Source organism: Plecotus auritus, assembly GCF_963455305.1.
Source record: "Plecotus auritus genome assembly, chromosome: 9".
NCBI classification, from domain to species: Eukaryota; Metazoa; Chordata; class Mammalia; order Chiroptera; family Vespertilionidae; genus Plecotus; species Plecotus auritus.
Genome location: NC_137783.1, coordinates 88,958,181 through 88,972,286, shown reverse-complemented (window position 1 = coordinate 88,972,286; position 14,106 = coordinate 88,958,181).

Sequence of the window (14,106 nt, the reverse complement as noted above, 5' to 3'; positions counted from 1 at the left end):
TCGCATATTAGACTTTTATATCCTATATAATAAAGAGCTAATATGCTAATTAGACCAAACAGCAGAATGACCTTCCAGACAACCTTCCGGACGACCGTCCAGAAGACCTTCTGGATGAAGCCAGGGCAGCTGTGACTGCAAGGGATTGAGGCAGCCACAAGCCACGAGGGCCGAGCCCCTTGCACAAATTTCGTGCATCCAGCCTCAGAGAGAGAGATAAAGGCAATGAGGGCATACGATGATGGCTGTAAAAATGTGCAGTCAGGGTGAAATGGAAGCACACAAGAGAGAGTACCAATCTGATATTAATTCTTCAAGGCAGGTGTTAAAAAGTAACTCATTTGTGGAATATAATGAACAACATAAACTGATGAATAAAAACAGATCCAGAGACAGAGAAGCATTGATCAGACCATCAAACCTCAGAGGGAAGGCAGGGGAGGGTGAGGGGAGGGGGAGAGATCAAACAAGGACTTGTATGCAAGCATATCAGGGGTCCTCAAACTTTTTAAACAGGGGGCCAGTTAACTGTCCCTCAGACCGTTGGAGGGCCAGACTATAGTTTAAAAAAAAAACTATGAACAAATTCCTATGCGGGCCCAGGATGAGTCGGCTGCTAAGCAGGACAGGCAGCGACACCCGGAGGGCTGAATAAATGTCCTCGGCGGGCCACACGTGGCCCGCGGGTCGTAGTTTGAGGACGCCTGAAAGCATAACCAATAGACACAGACTAGGGGGGTGAGGGCATGAGTGGGAGATGGGGTGTGGAGGGGCAAATGGGAGATAAGGACACATATGTAATACCTTAATAAAGAAAAAAAAAAGTAATTGATTTTCAGTTGTGTTCTAAATAGTGAATAGATGTCAGCTTGAAAAAGATCACAGAAAGAGCCCTCTGTTTTCTTCACTAAGTTTTATTTAAAATGTATACTATTTCCACATCTACTATTTCTTAATGATTTTAAATTCAAAAATTTTCAAAGTAATAGATCTTAAAATTCACCAAATGCTTAGCTGTGCTTTGTTTTCTTAAATTGGCATAGAGCATTGGCTCACCAGTTTGCGAATCAGATTAGCCTGGTGATTTTATTAGAAAATTATGTAATAGAAATAAGTAGATAATTATAATTAAACATTAACATTAATATGAGTCTACTATACAGGTCCTCAATTAACTAGTATTACGTTTTTATAAAATAGTCTTCAGGACCCTACCCAGTTTGGCTCAGTGGATAGAGCGTTAGCCTGCAGACTGAAGGGTCCCAGGTTTGATTCTGGTCAAGGGAACATGCCTGGGTTGCAGGCTTGATCCCACTGGGAGTGTGCAGGAGGCAGCCAATCAATGACTCTCTCTCATCATTGATGTTTCTGTCTCTCTTCCTCTCTGAAATCAATAAAAATTTATTTTAAAAAATAATTGTTAAAATAATCTTCAGGGAAAGTAATTTTTTTCAAGGCTTTGCTGCTCAGAAATATACATGGCACTTAATGGTTTTTAAATACTTACTGTTTTCTCTATCATAGTATTAATCTTAGAGAATATATATATATATATATATATATATATATATATATTTACTTTGGATATCTGGAGCCAGAGAATATAATATATATATATATATATATAATTTACTTTGGATATCTGGAGCCAAATACATACATATAATACCATTTTATATTTTGGATATTATAAATATAGTTATATACAGGTGGGGCAAAAGTGGGTTTACAGTTGTTCTATATGGAAAATATTACAATTAATTAATAGAAAAATAAACTCTGTTTCATGTATACAACTGTAAACCTAATTTTGCCACACCCTGAATACAAAATGGATTGTAAGATAATATGAGTCTTCTTTAGTGATGTGCTCCCAGTGTCTAGCATAGTTTGCCTATCTTAGTATTAATTTTAACATTTAATTTTTGCTTGAATGAAAAAAATACAAAAAATTATCCACCAAAACTCAATTAGATACCTTCATTATTCATTATCTAAGGAGTAAACTGAATGATTCCTTTATTAGAAAAGGTTCACTATTATATCTAACTTTTAATTTGATGTTAAAACATTACTCTTTTTAAATATATATATACTAGAGGCCCGGTGCATGAAATTCATGCACAGGGGGTGTGTCCCTCAGCCCAGCCTGCACCCTTTCCAATCTGGGACCCCTCGAGGCATTTCCAGGTAGGATTGGGCCTAAACAGGCAATCAGACAATCCAGGACTGCTGACTTCCAACTGCTCGCCTGCCTGCCTTCCTGATTGCCCCTAACCACTTCTGCCTGCCAGCCTGATCACCCCCTAACCACTCCCCTGCCAGCCTGATTGATGTCTAACTGCTCCCCTGCCAGCCTGTTTGCCCCTAACTGCCCTCCCCTGCAGGCCTGCTCACCCCTAACTGCCCTCCCCTGCAGGCTTGAATGCCCCCAATTGCCCTCCCTTGCAGGCCTGATCCCTCCCAACTGCCCTCCCCTGCTGGCCTGATCACCCATAACTACCCTCCCTTGCAGACCTGGTCCCTCCCAACTGCCCTACCCTGCTGGTCATCTTGTGGCAGCCATCTTGTGTCCACATGCGGGCAGCCATCTTTGACCACATGGTGGCAGCCATCTTGTGTGTTGGAGTGATGGTCAATTTGTACATTACTCTTTTATTAGATAGGATAGAGGCCTGGTGCACGGGTGGGGGCTGGCTGGTTTGCCCTGAAGGGTGTCCCGGATCAGGGTGGGGGTTCCCTTGGGGTGTGGGGCAGCCTGGGCAAGGGGCCTGTGGTGGTTTGCAGGCCGGCCATGCCCCCTGGTGACCCAAGCAAAGGCCCTGGTATCTGGGATTTATTTATCTCCTACAATTGAAACTTTGTAGCCTTGAATGGAGCCAAGCTTCCTGCTCGCTCTGTGGCCGCAGCCATTTTTGTTGGGACTTATGTATCTTCTATAATTGAAACTTTGTAGCCTTGAGCAGAGCCAAGCCTCCTGCTCTCTCCGTGGCTGCAGCCATCTTGGTTGGGTTAATTTGCATACTTGCTCCTGATTGGCTGGTGGGCATGGCTGTGGGTGTAGCAGAGGTATGGTCAATTTGCATATTACTCTTTTATTAGATAGGCTATATATATTGATTTCAGAGAGGAAGGGAGAGAGAGAGAGAAACACCAATGATGAGATAGAATAATTGATCAGCTCCCTCCTGCACGACCCTTACTGGAGCTCAAGCTCACAACCCAAGCATGTGCCCTGATCAGGAATCAAACTGTGACCTTCTGGTTCATAGGTCGACAATGCTCAACCACTGAGTCACACCAGCCAGGCTTAAACCTAACTCTTTAATCTCATTTTCAAGTGTGGATCTGAGATACATAGACAATAGATAGATATAAAATTCTAAAGTGAGATACATGATCACCTTGAAGAACCAGTTTTCCATGTTTAACCAATGACCTAAATCCAGCCTCCAATAAGGTTCCAGAGACAGAGAAGTAGATAAATAGAAGAGCAGAGAATATTATGAAGGACAATGCTTCGCTCCTACCTTCCACCATTAGAAAAGACAAGCTTTGCTTATTGTCCAGCTTTCAGAGAGATGGGATTTAACGGAACTATTCTGATAGCTTAACAGTTTTAACCTACAATTCCTGGAGCTCAAAAGATTGTCGTGTGACTCACCTTGAAGAAATATATCTGGGAATTATTGACTGGTGTGTTTTCTGACGCCCTGATAAGGGTTGACTCTGCATAGGGTTTAACCTAGGTTTCCAATACTTGTTTTGAAAAAAAAAAAAAAAAGATGTCATGAAACAATGTAGGTCATGTGTGAAAGAAAGAGGTTTTAAATGTCTCTATTCAAAAAGGTTCACTATTGTATAAGGTTGAGAGGGCTACATGGTCAGACAAGGAGAGCCCCACATGAGAGTGAAACACTGCATTCACCCTGGTTGAGCAAGAAGACTTAAGTGGCCAAGAGGAGGAGACAGAGCAGCAAAAGGATCTGCAGTTGAGAGATCTCAGAGGATGAAATGCACATACCCTAACTTAGTATCACAAGCTGAAGTATATGTTACCTCTTCAAGCATGTCCTGTTTCAGCAAAGATTAATGACATTAATTTTTTAAATCAAATATAACTAATGACAATGATTTAATATCCCCATTCAATTGTTGGTAATAGTCCTTACTCTGTTACATTGATATCAATGTAAGATATTGCTTCCTACATGTTTCCTATGAGAAGTACTCAGTCTTAACTGGCATTATCTGTAGTTTATACAAATCCTACATCAGGCCACATCATACCATTGCTTAAAATTTATCAGTGGTTTCCTTATCAACACAGAATAAAAACTGAATGCCTTGCAAAGTATTATGTGATCCTATGCCTACCTTTTCCCCCACTAGGTCCTAATTTTCTTTTGCTACCTTGACATTTTTAGTGCCTCTAAAAATGCCTTCTTTCATTTTCATATTTTGCTATCTGTATACACTACCCTCCTAAAAACCTGTAATGATAACTTCTTCATTTTTCCAACTTAAATTTCATTTGAACTTTTCTAAACACACAATAAAAATATGTCAGCTCAGCTCTCCTCTAGTTATCTTGTGTTTTATACCTTTACACGTTTTCTTAATAGCACTTCTCCTACTCTATGATTTTTACTGTGTTTTTCTGTTTGTTTGTTTTTTCTATTTCCCTCCACTAGAATATACACTTGATGAGGATGCACATTCTAAATATATTGTTCACTATTTCTTCTCTAATGCATGGCAATGAGCATTCGCTTAAAAATGCTATTTAAATTAATGGAGATGAAGAGTGAAGAAAGGAAGAAAGGAAAGAAATGAGGGGGAAGGAGGGAGGACAGAAGGGCAAAAGGAGGGAAGGAAAGGAAGAAGGAAGAAAAGAAAGGAGGAAAGGAAAAATTTGTGAGCTAAGAAAGCTCTTGTAATACCTAAGTGATAGTGTCAAAGTAGAAACTATAATTAAATAATTTAAAATAATATTTAATAAAACTGAAAAGCTAAAAAGTGGTAAAAGCTACTGTATAAAATTCATAATTCCCAATGTCAGAATAATTTTCCTAGTCCATGCCACTTTCCACGCTATTTTTGTGGAAAGAGATGTGGATTAGAATTACTGGAGAATAAAAAAATCAATTACATTTCATAGATGGAAAACATGAGATTGGGTAGATTAGAACTCTATTTTTTTCTCAGTGATATTTATATAAACGCCTTGCATTATATTTTCTCTGATTATATTCCATATTTATTAAAGAGTCTTATACTAAATACCTTAATTCTCAATATTGTTAACTACATTTCAAACCTTAAACCTATGTACTGAGGTTTTTCTATATCTCTTTCATAGTGATCCTTAAAGGAACAATGCTGTTTGTAGAAGAAAAAGACATGCTGTGATTTTTTTCTCCTTTTCTAACAAGTTTAATTGTCTTCTAGAAAAAGCATTAGTCAAAGAAGGCAACTGTGTTTGTTTTTAACAGTTCCTGGACGTCTCCCTTAAGCCTGCAATTTGGGAATGTACACTACACATGTAATCTTTATGCTGTTGTTTTCATAAACTAAGTAATTAACATATGGAGGCCTGGTTCACCAGAGATGGTTTAGAAGATAAAGCATCTGATTTGATTTTGATCCAAGTCATAACTGAGTCCTATAGGGACTATCTTTTTAAACATAAAAATTAAAAAACATTACATATTTATCTGTTATAAAATTAACAAGAATTGTGCTCCCATTATAATAGGGAGGGCATGCATATTAATCAATCATAATATTCTATATTATCCATTTATAAACTATGAAGATTCAAAACACTTTTTGCTACATCATGCCAAGAAGTTACTATTGTATTATTAGTATAACACTATGCTTTATGTATATTAATATAATACTCTGTAATTTGCTGAGGACTAAGCTATACAAAATATTTTGAATAATAAAGTTTAAAACACTGTGGGAGTTTCAAAGGAATTATTTGATGCAGAATATGTCATCAAGTAGATCATAATTTCCTTTTGTAAAGTATGTGATTATAATTAGAGCAACATAATTAGCACATACTATCCTAATAAAAGAGTAATGTGCAAATTGACCATCACTCTAACACACAAGATGGCTGCCCCAATGTAGTCACAAGATGGCTGCCACAAGATGGCCAGCAGGGGAGGGCAGTTAGGAGGAACCAGGCCTGCAAGGGAGGGCAGTTGGGGGCAATCAAGTCTGCAGGGGAAGGCAGTTAGAGGTCACCAGGCTGGCAGAGGAGGGAAGTTGGGGGCAACTGGGCCTACAGGGAGGGCAGTTGGGGGGGACCAGGCCTGCAGTGGAGGGCAGTTAGGGGCAAACAGGCTGGCAGGGGATCAGTTAGGCATCAATCAGGCTGGCAGGGAGTGGTTAGGGGGTGATCAGGCTGGCAGGCAGAAGCAGTTAGGAGCAATCAGGAAGGCAGGCAGGTGAGCAGTTGGGAGCCAGCAGTCCTGGATTGTGAGAGGGATGTCCGACTGCCTGTTTAGGCCCGATCCTACGTGGATTGAGCCTAAACGTGCAGTCGGACATCCCTCGAGGGGTCCCATATTGAAAAGGGTGGAGGCTGGGCTGAGGGACACACACCCCCGTGCACGAATTTTGTGCACCGGGCCTCTAGTCTATAATAATAAAAGCATAATATGCTAATTAGACCAGACAGCCAAATGACCTTCCAGACGAAGCTGGGACTGTGAGGGCTGAGCCCCTTGCATGAATTTCATGCAAGGGCCTCTAGTTATTATCAGAATACTAGAGGCCTGGTGCATGAAATTCGTGCATGGGGTGTGTGTCCCTCAGCCCAGCCTGCACCCTCTCCAATCTGGGACCCCTCGAGGGATGTCCGACTGCCCATTTAGGCCTGATCCACCGGGATTGGGCCTAAATGGGCAGTCAGACATCCCTCTCACAATCCAGGACTGCTGGCTCCCAACTGCTCGCCTGCCTGACTTCCTGATTGCCCCTAACTGCTTCTACCTGCCAGCCTGATCACCCCCTAACCACTCCCCTGCCAGCCTGATTGATGCCTAACTTCTCCCTTGCCAGCCTGTTTGCCCACAACTGCCCTCCCCTGCTGGCCTGATCACCCACAACTACCCTCCCTTGCAGGCCTGGTCCCCCCCAACTGCCCTTCCCTGCAGACTCAGTTGCCCCCAACTTCCCTCCTCTGCCGGCCGGGTCACCCCTAACTGCCCTGCCCAGCAGGCTTGATCGCCCCCAACTGCCCTCCTTTGCAGGCCTGGTCCCTCCCAACTGCCCTCCCTTGCTGGCCATCTTGTGGTGGCCATCTTGTGTCCACATGGGGGCAGGATCTTTGACCACATGGGGGCAGCCATCTTGTGTGTTGGAGTGATGGTCAATCTGCATATTACTCTTTTATTAGATAGGATAGAGGCCTGGTGCATGGGTGGGGGCCATCTGATTTGCCCTGAAGGGTGTCCCGGATCAGGGTGGGGGTTCCCTTGGGGCATGGGGTAGCCTGGGTGAGGGGCCTGTGGTGGTTTGCAGGCCGGCCACGCCCCCTGGCGACCCAAGGAGAGGCCCTGGTATCTGGGGTTTATTTATCTTCTACAATTGAAACTTTGTAGCCTGGAGCAGAGCCAAGCCTTCTGCTTGCTCCGTGGTGGCAGCCATTTCTGTTTGGATTTATGTATCTTCTATCATTGAAACTTTGTAGCCTTGAGTGGAGGCCTAGGCCAGCAAGGGAAGGCAGAAAGCTTGACTTCCTCCATTGCTGGGGAATCCCAAGCCACCCTCCTGCTCTCTGTGGCCGTAGCCATCTTGGTTGGGTTTATTTGCATATTCGCTCCTGATTGGCTGGTGGGCGTGGCTTGTGGGCGTGGCTTGTGGTGTAGCGGAGTGATGGTTAATTTGCATATTACTCTTTTATTAGACAGGAGGATGGAATTACAGGATAGAGAGAAAGATAAGATTAAAATAAAGGATTTATGGACGAATGGACATGTGCTAAATCTTGAAATAGATGTAAGATTTGAAATGGTAGAAATGAGAGGAGAGAGCAATCTGAGCCTGAGAGCATGAGCATAAGATACAGGCTAGTGAAAAAGACACCTCTCTCTTCATCTAAGTGAATAAAATGTTATTAATGAATATTGCACAAGTGATTTTTTATACCCATAACAGTTATGACCTTGTAAAAGTGGCAAAGTGATTACTACTGACAAATGATAGAGGCCATCTAATAGTATTTGTTTCACTTGGAAGGCGATTATCAATGGTGATTACGGTTTAAGTAATTAAACCAAAGCTACATTATATTGATTTAACTAATACTAATGAACTATTAATTTATTCTTAAACACATTTTATTGAAGTGTTTGTGGATCAGTGAAGTGGACCTAAATTAGGCACTCAGGGTGCAAAGATGCATAAGATACATTGCTCAGGTTTAAACATACTATATAGTCTGTTAAGAAAGGCACTTACATAAACATGTACATTATAACCAAATACTGCTTTCAGAGGGACATAAATAGGCTGGGTGATGAGAAAACTGATATTTTCATGGTTCCAATGTGTTTCCCAAAAGATGGCTAATCAGTTGAAGGGGTAAATAAAATAGTAACAATACAGTGGAGAAATCAGAAACAGTTGGATCTGGGTGATGACTTAATAAAGGTGCTTTATGTGTCCCCAAGCCATCCTTCCTATATAATAAAAGCCTAATATGCAAATTGACTGAACAGCAGAACGACCGGTCACTATGACACACACTGACCACCAGGGGCAGCTCCTGTGTTGAGCTGACCCCCGGTGGTCAGTGTGCTCCCACAGGGGGAGCGCCGCTCAACCAGAAGCCGGGATCATGGCTGGCAAGTGCGGCAGTGGTGGCAGGAACTTCTCCTGCCTCCGCTGCAGGCGGGCGGTAAGGAGCGAGGGGTCCTGGACTGCAAGAGGAATGTCTGACTGCTGGCAGACATCCCTCGAGGGGTCCCAGACTGAGAGAGGGCATAGGCCGGGATGAGGGATCCCCTAGTACATGAATCTCGTGCACTGGGCCTGTAGTGATATCTATAAAAGGACACAATAACATCATTTACATATTATTACAGTCTGGTATATTATCCATACATTAAAGAATATAGAAAGACTGAATAAATGGCCTAAGAATAAATACACAGGTAGGAAGTATCGGGACTAAAGTTAAAACTCAGGTATAGCCCTAACCGGTTTGGCTCAGTGGATAGAGTGTTGGCCTGCAGACTGACAAGTCACGGGTTTGATTCTGGTCAAGGGTACATGTCTGGGTTGCGAGCTCGATCCCCCATTGGGGTGTGCAGGAGGCAAGCGATCCATTATTCTCTCTCATCATTGATGTTGCTATCTCTCTCCCTCTTCCTTCCTCTCTGAAATCAATAAAAAATAATTTTAAAAAAATCACATCAAATATAAGTATTCCCAAGTCTGTGTTTTTTCTAATTAAATTTATTGGGATGACATTAGTTAATATGATTCAAGTGTACATTTCTATGATACATGATCTGCATGTTGCATTGTGTGCCCACCACCCAAAGTCAAATAATCTTCCATCACCATATATTAAACCCCTTTACTATTTAATATGCACCCCAACCTTCTTCTCTCTGGTAACCACCATACTTTTGTCTGTGTCTATGATTTTGTTTTTCTTGTTTATGTTTATTCATTTGTTGATGTCAGTTTTATATCCCACATATGAGTGAAATCATACAGTTTTTAACTTTTTCTAACTGACATTTCTATTAACATGATATTCTCAAGGTCCATCCAATGGCAATATTTCATCTTTTCTTATGGCTGGGTTGTATTCCCTTGTATATGTGTACCACATCTTTTTCCAATCATCTATGAAAGGAAACTTTGGTTGTTTCCATGTCTTGGCCACCATAAATAATGTTGAAATAAACATAGGGGTGCATATGTCTTTGAGAATAAATGTTTTCAACTTGGGGAGGGGGGTTATACCCAGAAGAGGGACTGCTGGGTCATAAGGTAGTCTTTAAATGTTTGAGGAACTTCCATACTGTACCAGTCTACATTCTCACCAGCAGTGAATGAAGGTGTCCTTTTCACTTGTCATTACTTGTCTGGTTGATAATAGCCTTTCTAACAAGTGTGAGGTGGTATCTCATTGTCGTTTTGATTTGCATTTACATAATAGCTAGTGAAATTGAGCATTTTTTATGTATCTTATGGCCTTTTGTATGTCTGTGCACTTAACTACTACTGGCAGGCAAGAGGATGAGACTTTCCTTCTACTTAGAATTCTGTAATATTTTTTGCCTTCATTCTGGTTTCTCATATTTACTATATTTTACTTCTATGTGAAGTCTCCCTGACTTTTTTTCAGTTCTTTCCAATTGAGGGCAACCAGTGCCCCGGTATTCTTGATCTGTCATTGCTGGCTGCTAGTTAGAAGAAGTGAGCCCTCTATCTCTTGGCTGCATTTGTCTGGAATTTAACCTCTATAATGTGGTCACCAGCATTTTTTATAATCCCATCCCCAACCCCCAGCAATTCTGTTTTGCAGGGGTTAAATCCAAGGCAGGTATACCATAATTTTTAATCTGTGATTGGCTAGGTATCTTTCTTTTTCATCCTTATTCATCATAATGCTGGAAGGCTATAATATTAATTTTAATTTTGTCTTACTTTCATACAGATTGTTTTCCCGGTAAAGGGCCTGCCTTAGTTGGATACTAAGAACCTGATCTCAGTACTATCTTTTGAATTATGAGCTAATCTTTTAGCTAGACCAAAACACCTACTTCCTAGAAGCCTATCAACTGGGCTAATTACTTCTTCAGATTTCCCCTTTCCAATACCAAACCATATCTACATATCCAGTATTCTTTATGTTAATAAATATCCACTATACCCATTCATCCAATTATCTAACATAGAACATAGATATCATGATCCTTAACTCATCCCACTCAATCATCCCTGAAACCTTATCAAGAACCAATTCCTGTGAATTCTACTTCTAGACTATGAATTTGTCTTCATATTGGTGGCCATCTTTACTATACATTTTTTAAATATTGTGGCCAGAATGAATTATCTAATTGGAAGGAAGGAATTTATAATTATTTCTGAATGTGGCCTTTTCTCTACTTTCAGCAAATCTTGAATATTAGACCTTAGTCAATTTTCCTCACAACAAAAATTCAAGGCATTAGGAGTGCATTTATATTTGATTCAAGACAAATGAGAAACTGCCTCATATATCCACACTTCATTATTATTTTATTACTTAGCCAGCAGCCATCATTGAGGAGATGCAGTTACTCTAGAGCAGAGGTCGGCAAACTCATTACTCAACAGAGCGGCAAACCGCGGCTCGCGAGCCGCATGTGGCTCACGAGCCACAGTTTGCCAACCACTGCTCTAGAGGATTGGATCTAATTAATTATAAAATTGCAAGATCTATAAGCACAAGCAGCCCAGCCTCAGACAGGTGATCCTCAGACTGGTTTTCCCAACTCAGGTGATCCTTATCCACTTAGGCTCACTTTTAATGACTAAATTTCAAATAGAGATTTACTGGGACATCAACCCCTGCTGGGCTATTGCCATGAAATCTGTAATGTTACTTACTTTGTGTCCTTTATTAAAGACTAGAGGCCCAGTTCACGAGATTCATGCACTGGCAGGGGGGTGGGGTGCCGGCGGACAGGGATCTCTCAGCCTGGCCTGTGCTCTCTCGCAGTCCAGGACTCCTTGGGGGATGCCTGCTTGCTGACTTAGGCCTGATACCCCCGGGATCGGGCCTAAGCCATCAGGCAGACATCCTTCCCACAGTCTGGGGTTCTCACAGTCCCTGACCCCTTGCTCCTTACCACCCGCCTGCAGTGGAGGCAGGAGAGGCTCCCATCACCGCCCTGCACTCGCCGACCATCAGCCGGGCTTCTGGCTGAGCAACGCTCCCCCTGTGGAAGTGCACTGACCACCAGGGGGCAGCTCCTGCGTTGAGTGTCTGCCCCCTGGTGGTCAGTGTGCGTCATAGCAACAGGTCGTTCCACCATTCGTTTGATTTGCATATTATACTTTTATTATATAGGACTAGAGGCCCGGTGCACGAAATTCATACATTGGGGGGGTGTCCCTCAGCCCAGCCTGCACCCTCTCCAATATGGGACCCATCGAGGGATGTCCAACTGCCTGTTTAGGCCCAAACCACGTAGGATTGGGCATAAACGGGCAGTCGGACATCCCTCTCACAACACAGGACTGCTGGCTCCCAACTGCTCACTTGCCTACATTCCTGATTGCCCCTAACTGCTTCTGCCTGCCAGCCTGATCACCCCCTAACCACTCCCCTGCCAGCCTGATTGATGCCTAACTGCTCCCCTGCCAGCCTGTTTGCCCCTAACTACCCTCCCCTGCAGGCCTGGTCACCCCTAACTGCCCTCCCCTGCTGGCCTGATCACCCACAACTGCCCTCCCTTGCAGACCTGGTCCCTCCCAACTGCCCTCCCCTGCTCCATCTTATGGTGGCCATCTTGTGTCCATGGGGCAGTCATCTTTGACCACATGGGGGCAGCCATCTTGTGTGTTGGAGTGATGGTCAATTTGCATATTACTCTTTTATTAGATAGGAGGATTAGATAGGATAGAGGCCTGGTGCACAGGTGGGGGCCGGCTGGTTTTCCCTGAAGGATGTCCCAGATCAGGGTGGGGGTTCTCTTGGGGCGTGGGGTGGCCTGGGTGAGGGACCTGTGGTGGTTTGCAGGCTGGCCTCACCCCCCAGCAATCCAAGCAGTGGCCCTGGTATCTGGGATTTATTTATCTTTTATAATTGAAAGTTTGTAGCCTTCAGTGGAGCCAAGCCTCCTGCTTGCTCTGTGGCTGCAGCCATTTTTGTTGGGATTTATTTATCTTCTATAATTGAAACTTTGTAGCCTTGAGTGAAGGCCTGAGCTCGCCAGGGTGTGTGGAAAGCTTGGCTTCCTCCATTGCCAGGAGCAACTCAAGCCTCCTGCTCTCTCCAGCTCCGTGGCTGCCACCATTTTTGTTGGGATTTATTTATCTTCTATAATTGAAACTTTGTAGCCTTAAGCAGAGGCCCAGGCAGGCAAGGACAGGCGGAAAGCTTGGCTTCCTCCATTGCTGGGGAAACCCAAGCCTCCTGCTCTCTCTGTGGCCGCAGCCATCTTGGTTGGGTTAATTTGCATACTCGCTCCTGATTGGCTGGTGGGTGTGGCTTGAGGGTGTAGCAGATGTACAGTCAATTTGCATATTACTCTTTTATTATATAGGATAGGTAACCTTGGTATTACCTGAAGCCCCTTCTGCCTTGTGCATCTAATTAACCAACTGACAACAGATCACTATTATTAGTCAACTAGAGTGGTATATACTAACTTTCAAATTTTATCTCATTGTGTTTTCTTTTTTAAAATCCTTCCATATCGCCTTAATGTTATCAGGATAAATGTTAAACAGGATATACTCTAAAATATTGCTTGCAAAAATTTCATGATTTGTCCTATGCTGATTTCTCTAGTATCATCTCTTGTGTGAACAGTCTATTAGTTTAAATTCATAAATTCTTCCCTCATAGAATATATTTTGGAAGTAATCCATCCCTCCTCTGAAGTACAAAATCACTTTATAACATTATCATGTAACTTCCTCTACGTGTGTGTATGTGTGTGTTATTATACTTCATTCTAATCTTTAATGTATTGCAAGATTCTTACAAAGAGAAAGGTTTCATATTTTATACACTATGGTATGCCTATCTTGCACAGAATAAAATTAATTAGGACAGTATAAAGTAAGAAAATACCATGTAAGTGAAAAACAATGCACTATTTTATACTAACTTTAGACACTTCACTTATTATTATATTGCTTAACAGAACACTAAGGATGGGAGAATCAAAAAGTAAGTTCTAAATAAAATTAATACAGAATTTCCACATAAGAAAAAATGAAAATAAAGAATTCTGGAATTAGTTGACTTTTTCAAAATAAATTCAATTGTCAAAATATCATATAGGCTTAATGCATTTAGTTTTCTAAATACAGTAGGTCCTCAGGCTACATCGGTGATCCGTTCCTACG